The sequence below is a fragment of the Geotrypetes seraphini genome, chromosome 15 (genome assembly GCF_902459505.1).
Source record: "Geotrypetes seraphini chromosome 15, aGeoSer1.1, whole genome shotgun sequence".
NCBI classification, from domain to species: Eukaryota; Metazoa; Chordata; class Amphibia; order Gymnophiona; family Dermophiidae; genus Geotrypetes; species Geotrypetes seraphini.
This window is the reverse complement of record NC_047098.1, coordinates 67,293,843-67,306,339: the sequence shown is the minus strand read 5'-3', so window position 1 is coordinate 67,306,339 and position 12,497 is coordinate 67,293,843. Positions and strand designations below refer to the sequence as shown.

Genomic DNA, 12,497 nt, shown 5'->3' with positions numbered 1-12,497 from the left:
TATAAGTTGTTTTATGGACCAATAGGAGTTGCCGAGAAATAATTACTGTGAGGTACATACAAGAGCATGGCAGGAACGTGATGGTGCATGGCCTGGCAAGACAATACATACCTGTGAATGATAATATGCTAGGTATGGTATAGCATGGAACATCTGGCAAAGTGTGGAAGTGTCAGCAATGACAATGAATGACAGTACATGGCATGGCAAGGTAATACATAACAGCGCGTGATAATATGTGTTAGATATGACATGGTATGGAATGTATGGCAGGGTACGGTAGTATCAGTGATGGTTAATCTTGTTGCTTAGACAGTGGCATTTAAACTGGGGCTATTTCATAGGACAGGGGTCTCCAAAGTCCCTCCTTGAGGGCCGAATCCAGTCGGGTTTTCAGGATTTCCCCAATGAATATGCATGAGATCTATGTGCATGCTTTCAATGCATATTCATTGGGGAAATCCTGAAAACTCGACTGGATTCGGCCCTCAAGGAGGGACTTTGGAGACCTCTGTCATAGGAGGTTAGAGGAAGAGATGAGTTTTGATTGTCTTCCTGAAGTGTGAAAATTGTCTCCTATATTATTGAGATTGTACTATATATATTATTGAGATTTTAATATATATATTATTGAGATTGTACTATATTATAATCGTCTCCTATATTATTGAGATTGCCAGAACTGTAACCCACAAGCCCAGGTGCAGCCAAGAAAGGGCTCCAAACAAGACAAAACAGATGCTTTTGTCCATCAATTCTACCTTTCAAAGATCTGACCAACCTACATGACTGCTGCTGGGGTTTGAACACTTCCATGGAGCTTATTGTCTTCTAGAATTCCAGAGTCCTTCATTTTCCTTAAACTATGGTTTAAGCCAGATGCACCAGGAATGCTCAAAATTGGAGCTTCGTAAAACCTTAAAGTCTTCGGCCTCGAAGCCCTGGATAATTAATCAGCTGTTTGCATATCCTCTTCTTAATGTATACAAAGCGATACAAGAAACAGGCAGCCACAATTAGGGGGAAATATATTACCAGACAATGTTTTCAAAATGTATACATGGATGGCCTGTTAACAAGGCGAAAGAAGGCCCTGCTGGAATGAAAATGTTTTGGCAATGAGATTAGCAAACGTTTCCAGAACTAGAAGACTCGGTCCAAGAAACACAATTTGGGACATTGTCCCTGATTCTCCACGGAGCAAGTCAGCAACTCAAACCTTTCCAGCTTCATGGGAAAGGTTTAAAATAGTTTGCTTTTCTTCCTAACCTTGTATGGAATTCTGTTTGAATATCTGACATTTTTTAGGCATTATGCTTTTTGGTAAAAGAAAAAAATATATATATAATAATAATGGAACAAATATGTTATCTAGAAATGCAGAAAGTCAGAAACATGTTTGCTAGACCAGTCTGAGACAGGGCTGGTTAACTTGGGGAGCAGTCAGGGAGGTTTTGAGGTTATGTAAACCTGCAATCACAGACCAGCTGACACAGGAACCGAAGGTCTAGACAGTGGAAAGTGTTGCCATAGGGAAGTGAGGCCTCTGACTGGCAGGATGAACTTGTCATGAGGCACAGAAAGTTGAAGTGCTGAATCCAAATCAGCCTTGGATGCCTGACCTTGTGCTGATCTCTTAACTTTTACGTTTCCTTCAGTTCCTCCCTCATATTATTAAGTGTGGTATAGGGCAAGGGCATGGCTCCTCCATTTTGTCTCCTTTTGGTAAAGTGTTCACTGTGATCTGTGTGAAAGCAGTGACTCACTGTAGTTTGTTATTTTCAGAGTACAGTCATTAAATAGTGTCACATTTTTAAAAGATTATGTATTTCACTACTGCCTGAATAAGCCATATCTGAGCAGGTAGATTCATTGGCACAGAATCCAGGGGTTAGACTGTAAGCTCTTCTGCACAGTGATCTGGCTGGACGGAAGCTGATATCAGATGGGTAGGGAGAAAGGCCTGGCTGGGAGGGGACTGATATAGGTCACCTGCAACGTGACACAAACACATTCGAGAAATGGGCTGCACATGGCAAATGAGGTTAAACATGGATAAGTGTAAGGTGATGCATATCGGTAATAAAAATCTTATTCACGAATACAGGATGTCCGGTGCAGTACTTGGAGAGACCCCCAGGAAAGAAACTTGGGAGTACTGGTTGACAAGACAATGAAGCCATCCATTCAATGTGCAGTGGCGGTTAAAAGGGCAAACAGAATGCTGGGAATGATCAAGAAGGGGATCACAAACAGATCGGAGAAGGTTATCATGCGGCTGTATGGATATTCTTATGTACTGCTGTCCAGGATATCCCCATGACCTCTTTAAAATGTAATATATTATTAAGAATGTTCAAGGAAAAATTTTATTGGTTCATTTTTATATAATTTTTATACTTTTATTCCAAGTCTTTGATATTTTCTGGTTTGTTTCACATATATTTTTAATTTTATAAAATGTAATGCATGAAAATCCAAGATGACATCCTGAAGAAGGACATATGTGCAAAAGCTCTTTACATCATTGTTGGTAATGCTGAGAAACATAAAGGGTGATCAGCTACAGGTCCTCCTGCAAAATTGGTAACTCCTTTACCAGTTTCTTCAACTATGGATACTTTTATACTTCAAGGACCATCGTGTAGAGATGGCTTGCTGAGGCAGATCAGAAGAGAAGTAGTGCCATCGATCACTCTTGAGCGCAGTGTAATATTTTGTATTTTCCTAGGCTTTTTGGGTCCTGAGTCCAGCCCTCAGAGAGGCAGTGGGATTGCGGAATAATAAGACAATAGCCAGGGATGGTTTGGAAAAGGTATATTTATAGAAATAGGCTTATTACAAATATAGAGCATAACTTGGTTATAAAATAGCTTCTGTGTGTGTGTCTCTAAGGAAAAATGTGGTTGTCCTGCTGAAGATGGCTGAGGAGAGGGTGTGTGGGTGTGTGAGAGAGATTAGGGAGGGTATTTCCTATCTGGATGAATGATATGTGTGTCTGAATAGGTAGATGTGGAGGTGTGAAAAGGCTGAACATAAGAATTCAATAAATAAACCAAAACTCCAGTAAAGAATAATCTTATTTGTATTCCAACCACAATCAATAATGGAAGAAAAAGGCCTCAGAAGCCTTAGGAAGCAAACACTGTCCCTTGTCTATAGGAGAGAGAACTGTACATAATACTAGCGCTTCTACTAACTTCTATCATTGGCCTTGAAAAACCTCCGATGTTATCATTCAATCAATATTGGTATATATGCTGTGCTAGGACTAATAAACCAAGCAAAAATATGAGATAGTGCTTATCTGAATAATGCCCCCTCTATCATTCAAGGTCAGCTTTTTTAGTCAGCACGACTTAAACAGAGCTGTGGTCTTCGCAGCCGACAGTGGTCATTATTGATTGTGGTTGGAATACAAATAAAATTATTCTTTACTGAAGTTTTGATTTATTTATTGTATTTTGGTACTCTGGGCCCTCTACTATAATAGGGTTTTCTGAACATAAGAATTGCCATACTGGGACAGACCAAAGCTCCATCAAGTCTCCTGTTTCCAACGATGGCCAACCCAGGTCCCAAGTACCTAGTTAGATCTCAAGTAGTAAAACAGATTTTAGGCTGCTTATTCTAGGAATAAGCAGTGATTTCCCCAGGCCTCTCAATAATGGCATATGGACTTCTCTTTTAGGAAATTATTATTTTGATTTCAAAAGTCTTACAATCTTGGATTGTCTTAACAGAGAAAGAGAAAGAAGAGGGTCTGAAGCTTATCTTTGATAGACTTGAATTCCCTTGTTCTAGTATTTTCCAGTGTGTCAAATTTTGGTATTTGTTTAACCTATTGAAGACCTGGTTCTTAGATTCAGTCTGTCGGGGTTTCTTTTGCTATACTCAAGTACCTGTCTTTACCATATCTTTTGAAAGGCCAGGGCTTGAAGGATACTCTCTAACTTCAGCCCTTAAATCAAATTGTTACTTTTTACCCTAACCTACTGTACTTTCCCTTTATGTTGCACTCTTCTTTTATGATTGTAGTTCTTCCCCACTTTCCTATTGTTTGAAGTAGGTCCGTAAGTCTTATCAGTGCTTTATTATGACACTCGGATTTATTCAGTATCCCCTATTTTAATATGTTTTTAGAAACCTGATAAGCGGTTTAAAATTTTTTTTAATAAACTTTAAATTTGAACAACTTTCTCCAATTTCTCAGGCTAGTTTGAATCTTACTGCCTTTCTGAAATCTTCTAAGAGTGAATCAGCAATTCCCTCTACAATTCCCTTGGCATTAGATCCTAATCATGACTGGTTGTTGAGACTTTTCTTTCATCATAGGAATTCCCCCTTCCTTTCTTTAACATCAGTCAAAAAGAGTAAAAACTATTTTTACTAATGCATCCTAGAGTTCTGGCTTCAGGAGCCTTAATTTTTTCTAAAATTCCCTTGCAAATGTGCCATAAGATATCAAAATGATACATATATTTTCTTTTAAGCTTCAGAATTGGTTTTGTTTTCGAGTAATAAACTTGTGTATTCTGTGGGATAATATTTTCTTATTTTTTGGATATACTGATCAGTCCTCTTCTGGCTTACTTTTTTAAAAATATTTTTTATTGAAAAATTTTTATAATACAAACATATACTCCAAACTAAACAACAGTACAAAATCAACAGCAGACAAGTTTTAAGTTTTCAAGTTTAAGTTTAAGTTTCAAGTTTTATTAGGATTTTATATACCGCCTATCAAGGTTATCTACGCGGTTTTACAATCAGGTACTCAAGCATTTTCCCTATCTGTCCCGGTGGGCTCACAATCTATCTAACATACCTGGGGCTATGGAGGATTAAGTGGCTTGCCCAGGATCACAAGGAGCAGCGCGGGGTTTGAATCCACAACCCCAGGGTGCTGAGGCTGTAGCTTCAACTACTGCGTCACACACTCCTCCAACAACACAAGATCCTCCATATTGATCCTTCACGGAGGCCTTAAAGACCCAACCCCCCTCCTTCCGCCCAAATGACCCACCCTACCTAAAGCAAACACCCCCCCCCACCTCCCCCCAGCACTCCAGTGTCAAAAGTTCAAGAGAGAACTTCTAGTTCTATGGGACAGGCCATCCCATACAGGGGCCCAGATTCTCCGGAATTTCTGCCAGGGACCAGGGCCACCCTTACGCACATCCAAGTATTCAAATTTTAATAGAATAAACAGTTCATTTCTCCACATCGTTACCATAGGCACCTCAGGCTGTCTCCACAACACAAGGATACATTTCCTGGCCAATAAGGATGCTTTGTGTAACAGCAAGTTACCCCCTCTAGACAAACCCAAGGAAGTAACTTGGGAAAAGACCAAAATATCTGCCCGCAGAGGCCCGGTATGGAGACACATATAGCCGCAGAAGAAACTTGTATTGCTGTTCCTGTAAAACTATGGAACGAGTCAGCTGAGGTAAATGTTTCATGAGAATACGGAGGCCCTCCCCTGTGACCTGCTCAGAGGGAGACAAATCCTGGTTCCACACAGCAGCCACACCTTCATAGTCCCAGGGAGCACTGAAACTCCCCAAACTGGTTTGATGAAAAAACGAACTAGTCCTAGTCAAGCGAGAAAATCAGAGTCTCGCACACCATATCCGCCATGTCTTCATTCAAAGTGGTGGCATCTAAAGATAGTTCTGGCTTACTTTTCTTATTACTGTTTTCATTCTTTTTCCCATATTCTCTGTTCTCTTGAATTCTCCGTGAGTGGAGATCATAAGAATTGCCACTGCTGGGTCAGACCAGTGGTCCATCATGCCCAGCAGTCTGCTCACGCGGTGGCCCTTAGGTCAAAGACGTACATTCTGGTTCAGCAGTAACTTGTCTAATTTTGTCTAGAATCCCTGGAGGGTGTTTTCCCCTATAACAGCCTCTGGAAGAGCATTTCAGTTTTCCACCATTCTCTGGATGAAGAAGAACTTCCTTACGTTTGTACGGAATATATCCCCTTTTAACTTTAGAGAGTGACCTCTCATTCTCTCTACCTTGGAGAGGGTGAAAAACCTGTCTTTATCTATTAAGTCTATTCCCTTCATTATCTTGAACGTTTCAATCATGTCCCCTCTCAGTCTCCCTCTTTTCAAGGGAGAAGAGGCCCAGTTTCTCTAACCTCTCACTGTACAGCAACTCCTCCAGCCCCTTAACCATTTTAGTCGCTCTTCTCTGGATCCTTTTGAGTAGCGGCATGATAACCTTCTCCAATCTGTTCATGATCCCCTTCTTAATCATTCCTAGCATTCTGTTTGCCCTTTTCGCCACCGCCACGCATTGCGCGGATGGCTTCATTGACTTGTTGACCAGTACTCCCAAGTCTCTTTCCTGCGGGGTCTCTCTGAGTACTGCACCGGACATCCTGTATGCGTGTATAAGATTTTTGTTACCGACATGCATCACCTTAAACTTATCCACATTAAACCTCATTTTTCATGTCGCGGCCCATTTCTCGAGCGTGTTTATGTCACGTTGCAGGTCTTTGCAATCCTTCTGTGTCTTCACTACTCTGAATAATTTCATATCATCTGCAAATTTAATTACCTCACTCGTCGTACCAATTTCCAGGTCCTTTAAAATATGTTGAAGAGCACAGTTCCAAGCACCGAACCCTGTGGCACTCCACTCGTGACGCTTTTCCAGTCTGAATATTGTCCATTTATCCCTACTCTCTGTTTCCTATCCACCAGCCAGTTTTTAATCCACGTGAGTATTTCATCCTCGATTCCATGGCACGCAATTTTTCAAAGCAGTTGTTCATGCGGGACCTTATCTAACGCCTTCTGAAAATCCAGATATGCAATGTCGACCGGGTCACCCTTGTCTATCTGCCTGTTTACTCCCTCGAAGAAGTGCAGCAAGTTTGTCAAGCAAGATCTTCCTTTGCTGAAGACATGCTAGCTGGTCCTCATCAGCATCAGGTTGCATTTCTATTAAATATAATCCAGGCTATTTAACACGGGCCGCTTACATTATTTGAATATTGGTGGTATACATCTGACAATACCTTAGACTGCTGGGATTATCAGTTAACGGTAATATTCAGTGTGTCTCTCTGGATAAATATGAGACAACTTAGGACAGTTATTCTGATTATTACCCTGTTCCGACTATCACCCTGTACCACCCATTAAAGATTGGCACAGGAACGGGAACCCACGGTAAATCTGTGGGAACGGGGAACATTCAGGTTTACCGTGGGTGTGGGAGCAAAGCTTTTTACTGCCCCACAAGAGTGGTAAAAAGCCTTGCTCCTGCGGTAAAAAATATGGTTGCCTCTCTTCCCACCTCCTCTCCTGCCTGGTGCCCTTCAGTACCTTAAGAACTTCAGCAATGGGGAAAAGAAGCTTCACAGGCTTGCTCCTGGGCCTTCTTTTGACTGAGTCCCTCCTTCCGATGTAACTTCTGGTTTTCACAAAAAGTTACATCGGAAAGAGGGACTTGGTAGAAAGTAAGCCCCAGAGCAGGCCTGTGATGTTTTTTCTTTGAATGCTGAAGCTCTTAAGGTACTGAAGGGCACTGGGTGGGAGGGGAGGTGGGCAGAGAAGCATAAAGGGGCCAACCTGTGGGTATGGGAGTCACAGGGTTTTGTTTTTTTAACCAAGGGGGAGGGTTTGCTGGGGCTGCTGTTGGACCCATGAAGTGTGGGCTGTTGGACCCACAAAGTGTGTGTGTGTGTGTGGGGGGGGGGGGGGGGGCTGACTGGCTGGCTGGCTTCAGAGATGGAGATGAAGAGAAAGAAAAGAGGTTTTAGATCTGGGGATTGGGGTGAAAGGTGATAGGGGCTGGACCCATGTAGGATGGGGTATGGCGCTAGAGGGAAGAGAGAGAGGTGCTGGACCCATGTGGTGGGGGACTAGAGCTAGAGGGAAGAAGAGGTGCTTGACCTGCGCCTGGGAGCTGGAGGAAGAGGATAGAGAGGTGTTGGACCCATGGAGGTGGAGAGGTGTTGAACATGTGGGGGATCTGATGCCTGCTTCTAATGCAACTCAGAGGGGGGAAGTTATCAATGTGCACTGTCATTAAAATGAGTTATTTTACCACTAGCTACTAATGACTGGAGGAAACTGTAAAACCCATCTTAGTAATCCATGTTGAAAACTTCCCCCCTTAATTATTTATTTTTAAAATTTCTACGCCATTTAAACTTAAATGGTTTCCATAATTTTACATACATAATTCTATAAAACAAATAAGATCAGACAATACATAGACAAAAAATCCTCTGAAAATCAACTATGATAAATGAAAGCCAAAAAGCTTATACAAGAAATCATATAAAAATTCCTCAGAAAACAGCAATCATAAAGGATCATTATCTAGAAGAAGGCATTTACAAATAACTGTGTTTTAAGTAATTTTCTAAAGCTGCCCTTTTCACAACATTTTCGTGATTGGCTGACAAGTGAGCTCCATAGTTGCACAACAGAAGGTCATTTTACTGGTCTCAACATATTTTGGATTAGAAATGTCTGAAAATGGATATTACTGCTGTATATAATAAAAGTGAGCCAAGTGTAGGACAATCAAGCCCTTGTAATATTACTGAGAAGATTGACTCTTATTGGTGGAATGAGAAATTATAACATCACAGTCTCAGCTCTGGTTACCAGAGACTGAGAGGAAGATTCTCAAAACTTACCATGCCTTTAGCGATGGTTGCTAAAATGGCTCCAGCTGATAATTATCAGAACTGCTCACTATGGTCTTTTCTGAGCTTCCTGGTCGACTCCGTCTCTGCCATGCAAATGTATTACGAGATCATAAATATTAAAATGGTAGTAAAATAGGCTTACTGATATTTAAAGGAGCACTCCAGGCAATTTTCTATCATCACCAAGTGAGTCCCCAAGCACAGCGCTGGCTTTTGATGACCCCAAATTAATGGCTGGTCTGGGGGTGCTGGTACTATGCAAAATGCATCTCAGGCATGTGTTTCTAGTTGTGGCTCATTATAACATTACCAAAAAGAATACACCATTCACATAAATTATAGTAGTTTTGGGGGGGAGGGGGGAAGATCTCAAAAGCATGCTTCTCATGCACATGTATTAAAGGCATATCTTGTGCATGTTTCTTGAAAGCCAACACTTGCACCTTCCCCGTCTTCTCTTCCCCTGGCACGCCTATGATTCATACGACGTAGCATTTGCTGATAGTTTTCTGCCCCTTATATGATGTGTGCCTACGGTGTAGCTTATCCCGGCACATGCACACATGTACACCTTTTACCATGGTCTATTCTGTGCATGTGCCAATCACTATCACCATTGACTCATCTCATGCAAATTTGGCGACCCTCCACGATCCTCATTTGAATGCATGGTTTTTCGGGAATGACTCGTCTTTTTTCAATTGTTACATGTACTGCCGTGATAAAGACCCATCAGATTTTACTACCAATATTAGAGAATCTCGGCCCTGAAACTCTTCACTCTAAGGGGGGAAGTTATCAACGTGGGCAACTGCTAAGATGGGTTATTTTACCACTAACATGATGTTTTATCACAGGTCCCGTTTTATGCAATGAAACAAAGAAATTCTAGAAACAGTGCCTAAACTTAGGGACCAATAGGCACCTCAGTGGCACCTAAGTTAATTAACAAACGTCCCCTGGTGCCTATATAATATGTGCCAGAATCGCGCCTACATAGGCGGTTTAGGCCGCCTAACGCCACTATGGGTGTGGCTAATGCCAGAAGTGGTGTTAGGTGGCCTAAAGCACCTACGTAGACGCGATTCATGACAAAGATAGGCGCTGGAAATATAGGCCCAGAAAACCCTGGCCCACATTTCCGGTGCCTCTCTTTCATGCAGGTGTGATTCTCTATAGGGTACCGTCATGTGATTGGTACATGATCAGTAGCCGCCACTTTATAGGCGGCCACCAATATTGGCGCTCTAAAGAGAATCCGGGCCATAGTTACTAATAACAAGGATTAACAGTAAAATAATGCATCTTAATAGGAGCCTATCCTTTCCAATATATTCAGCAGGACTCAGCCAGCTAAGAACAGCTCCTAACCAGCTATCCCATTTTGCTGCCTATCCGCTGATATTCATCAGGAGATAGCCAGCTGTCTTCTGTTGAATATCCAGCTTGCTGGCTAGCCCAGTGACCAGTTAGACCTGCTTTTTAGGTGGGTCTATCTTTTGCCATTAGCCTTAGCCGGCAAGTAGATGAAAATCGGCTTGACAAGTTAAATCCGTGGCGATGGAATTTATCCCAGATTTTCAATTCTGGTGGATGGATACAGCCCTGGCATTGAATATCTGGGATTGCTGCAGCCCATGGGAGGTAGCTGGGCTGCTTCCTGCAGGCTGAATAAGAACATAAGAATTACCGCTGCTGGGTCAGACCAGTGGTCCATCATGCCCAGCAGTCCGTTCACGCGGCGGCCCTCTGGTCAAAGACCAGCACCCTAACCGATACTAGCCGTACCAGCGCCCGTTCTTGTTCAGCAGGAATTTGTCTAACTTTGCCTTGAATCCCTGGAGGGTGTTTTCCCCTATAACAGCCTCCGGAAGAGCGTTCCAGTTTTCCACCACTCTCTGGGTGAAGAAGAACTTCCTTATGTTTGTACGGAATCTATCCCCTTTCAACTTTAGAGAGTGCCCTCTTGTTCTCCCTACCTTGGACAGGGTGAACAACCTGTCCTTATCTTCTAAGTCTATCCCCTTCAGTACCTTGAATGTTTCGATCATGTCCCCTCCCAATCTCCTCTGTTCGAGGGAGAACAGGCCCAGTTTCTCTAATCTTTCGCTGTATGGCAGCTCCTCCAACCCCTTAACCATCTTAGCTGCTCTTCTCTGGACTCTTTCGAGTAGTACCGTATCCTTCTTCATGTACAGCGACCACTGCTGGACATAGTACTCCAGGTGAGGGCACACCATGACCCGGTACAGTGGCATGATAACCTTCTCTGATCTGTTCGTGATCCCCTTCTTTATCATTCCTAGCATTCTGTTTGCCCTTTTTGCTGCCGCCGCACATTGTGTGAACGGCTTCATTGACTTGCTCTGTGTTAATAAATCCACCACCAAAGTATGTTCCTGAGGAACCTTATGTGTACCATTAGCAAGATTAGGCATGGCTGTGACCTCTTTAGCTCCTCAATATCTCTCCTCTCTTGTCTCCTCCTTGAGAACTCTTTCATCGAGCAAGTCTCTCTTATCTGTACCCTTCTCCTCTACTGCCAGCTCCAAACTATGCCCCTTATCTCTTGCTGTACCATATCCCTGGAACAAACTACTTGAGTCAGAACATCAAAATCTGCCCACCTCTTCAAGAATGCATTTAATTTATAATCATCTGGTTTCAAAGTGAAACATATTTCTCTTTGAAAATTGCCTAAGGAAAAGGTATCAGCAGACACTTGCGTTTTTCCTGACTTTTGTAGAAATAGAAAACAACATACGCTGTTGCAATCCCCACTCTAACCCCGGTCCAGGGAATGTATCTGCTCATATCCACACATATCTATCAGCATACAAGGTGAGCACATTTCAAAGAGCTCAAGTAAATCACTTTTCTACCCACAGAAATGACCCTTGCCAGAACTTAATAAAGGTTTGTAGTGCTAGTCAGCGTCTGCACAGACACTCGATCCGTGGGGAGGGCACTGGGGTGCAATTTCTCACCAATCTGGCCATTGTAGAAGGTGAAAGGAATATTTTTCCAAACCACCAGGTACTGGGAGAGAGATGTGGAAATTACCGTAAGCTGGTTTCCAAGAATATGAAGTGATGTGCCCTCAGTCCCAGACAGTGTCATACTGAATAATGAGACTTGGATTAGATATAAATTCAGAAATTTATCCTGCATACCATAGAATACAAACTGTCTCACTTCAGTAAGGCCTGTTGAAACTGTCTCTGGCACAGGTGGAACCAAAGCATCTCAGTTTCAATTTGTGGACCAGCTTCTGATTTTAGTTGTGTTTCTGTGCCTGGTAGGGAAAGGGGGATAAAGGCAGACAGCATAGCTCCCCTATTCTCTGAAGGCCTTTCTTGGCATTGGAAGAGAGAAAAAGAGCTTTAAGCTGGCACAAATTTCCCAGAATGGGCTTGTCTTTCTTCCCATCAGAGACAGAAATGTTTCACAGTTTCCATGGTTCAGTGTGAGCAGGCTGGACTCCCTAAAAGCGTGTGACCAACAGGATTCCAGGCTGCCAAAAAAGATAATTCTCCTCCTACAAGACACAGTTTGTTAAGGGGCTCAGTTTCAGATCTTCAAGGCTAAGACAGGGAATTGCAAGGGAAGACTGAAAATCTTCATTGGGTCGAGAATCTGGGCATTACTGAGAATACTTGTGCCCTGGTAGATTTCTTCCAGAAGAAAATTAGAGATCAGAAGTAAGATACAAATTCTGATCTGAAATCCTACCTGTCACAGAGAACCACATTGCAGTGCCTCAGAAACACTAGGTTCATCATATGCCTGACAGTGTTGCAGAAAATGAAGA

The 12,497-nt window shown here is 42.4% G+C and overlaps 1 protein-coding gene across 2 annotated transcripts in view; it reads right to left on the bottom strand.

Annotated features, from left to right (window-relative positions):
• METTL27 (methyltransferase like 27) overlaps positions 1 to 12,497 on the bottom strand; it is a 266,987-nt gene that overhangs the window by 225,586 nt on the left and 28,904 nt on the right. For both annotated transcript variants that reach the window (XM_033922206.1, XM_033922207.1), the window contains exon 2: positions 8,675 to 8,769. The gene's annotated coding sequence lies outside the window, so the exon portion shown is untranslated. The remainder of the gene's footprint in view (positions 1 to 8,674; positions 8,770 to 12,497) is intronic.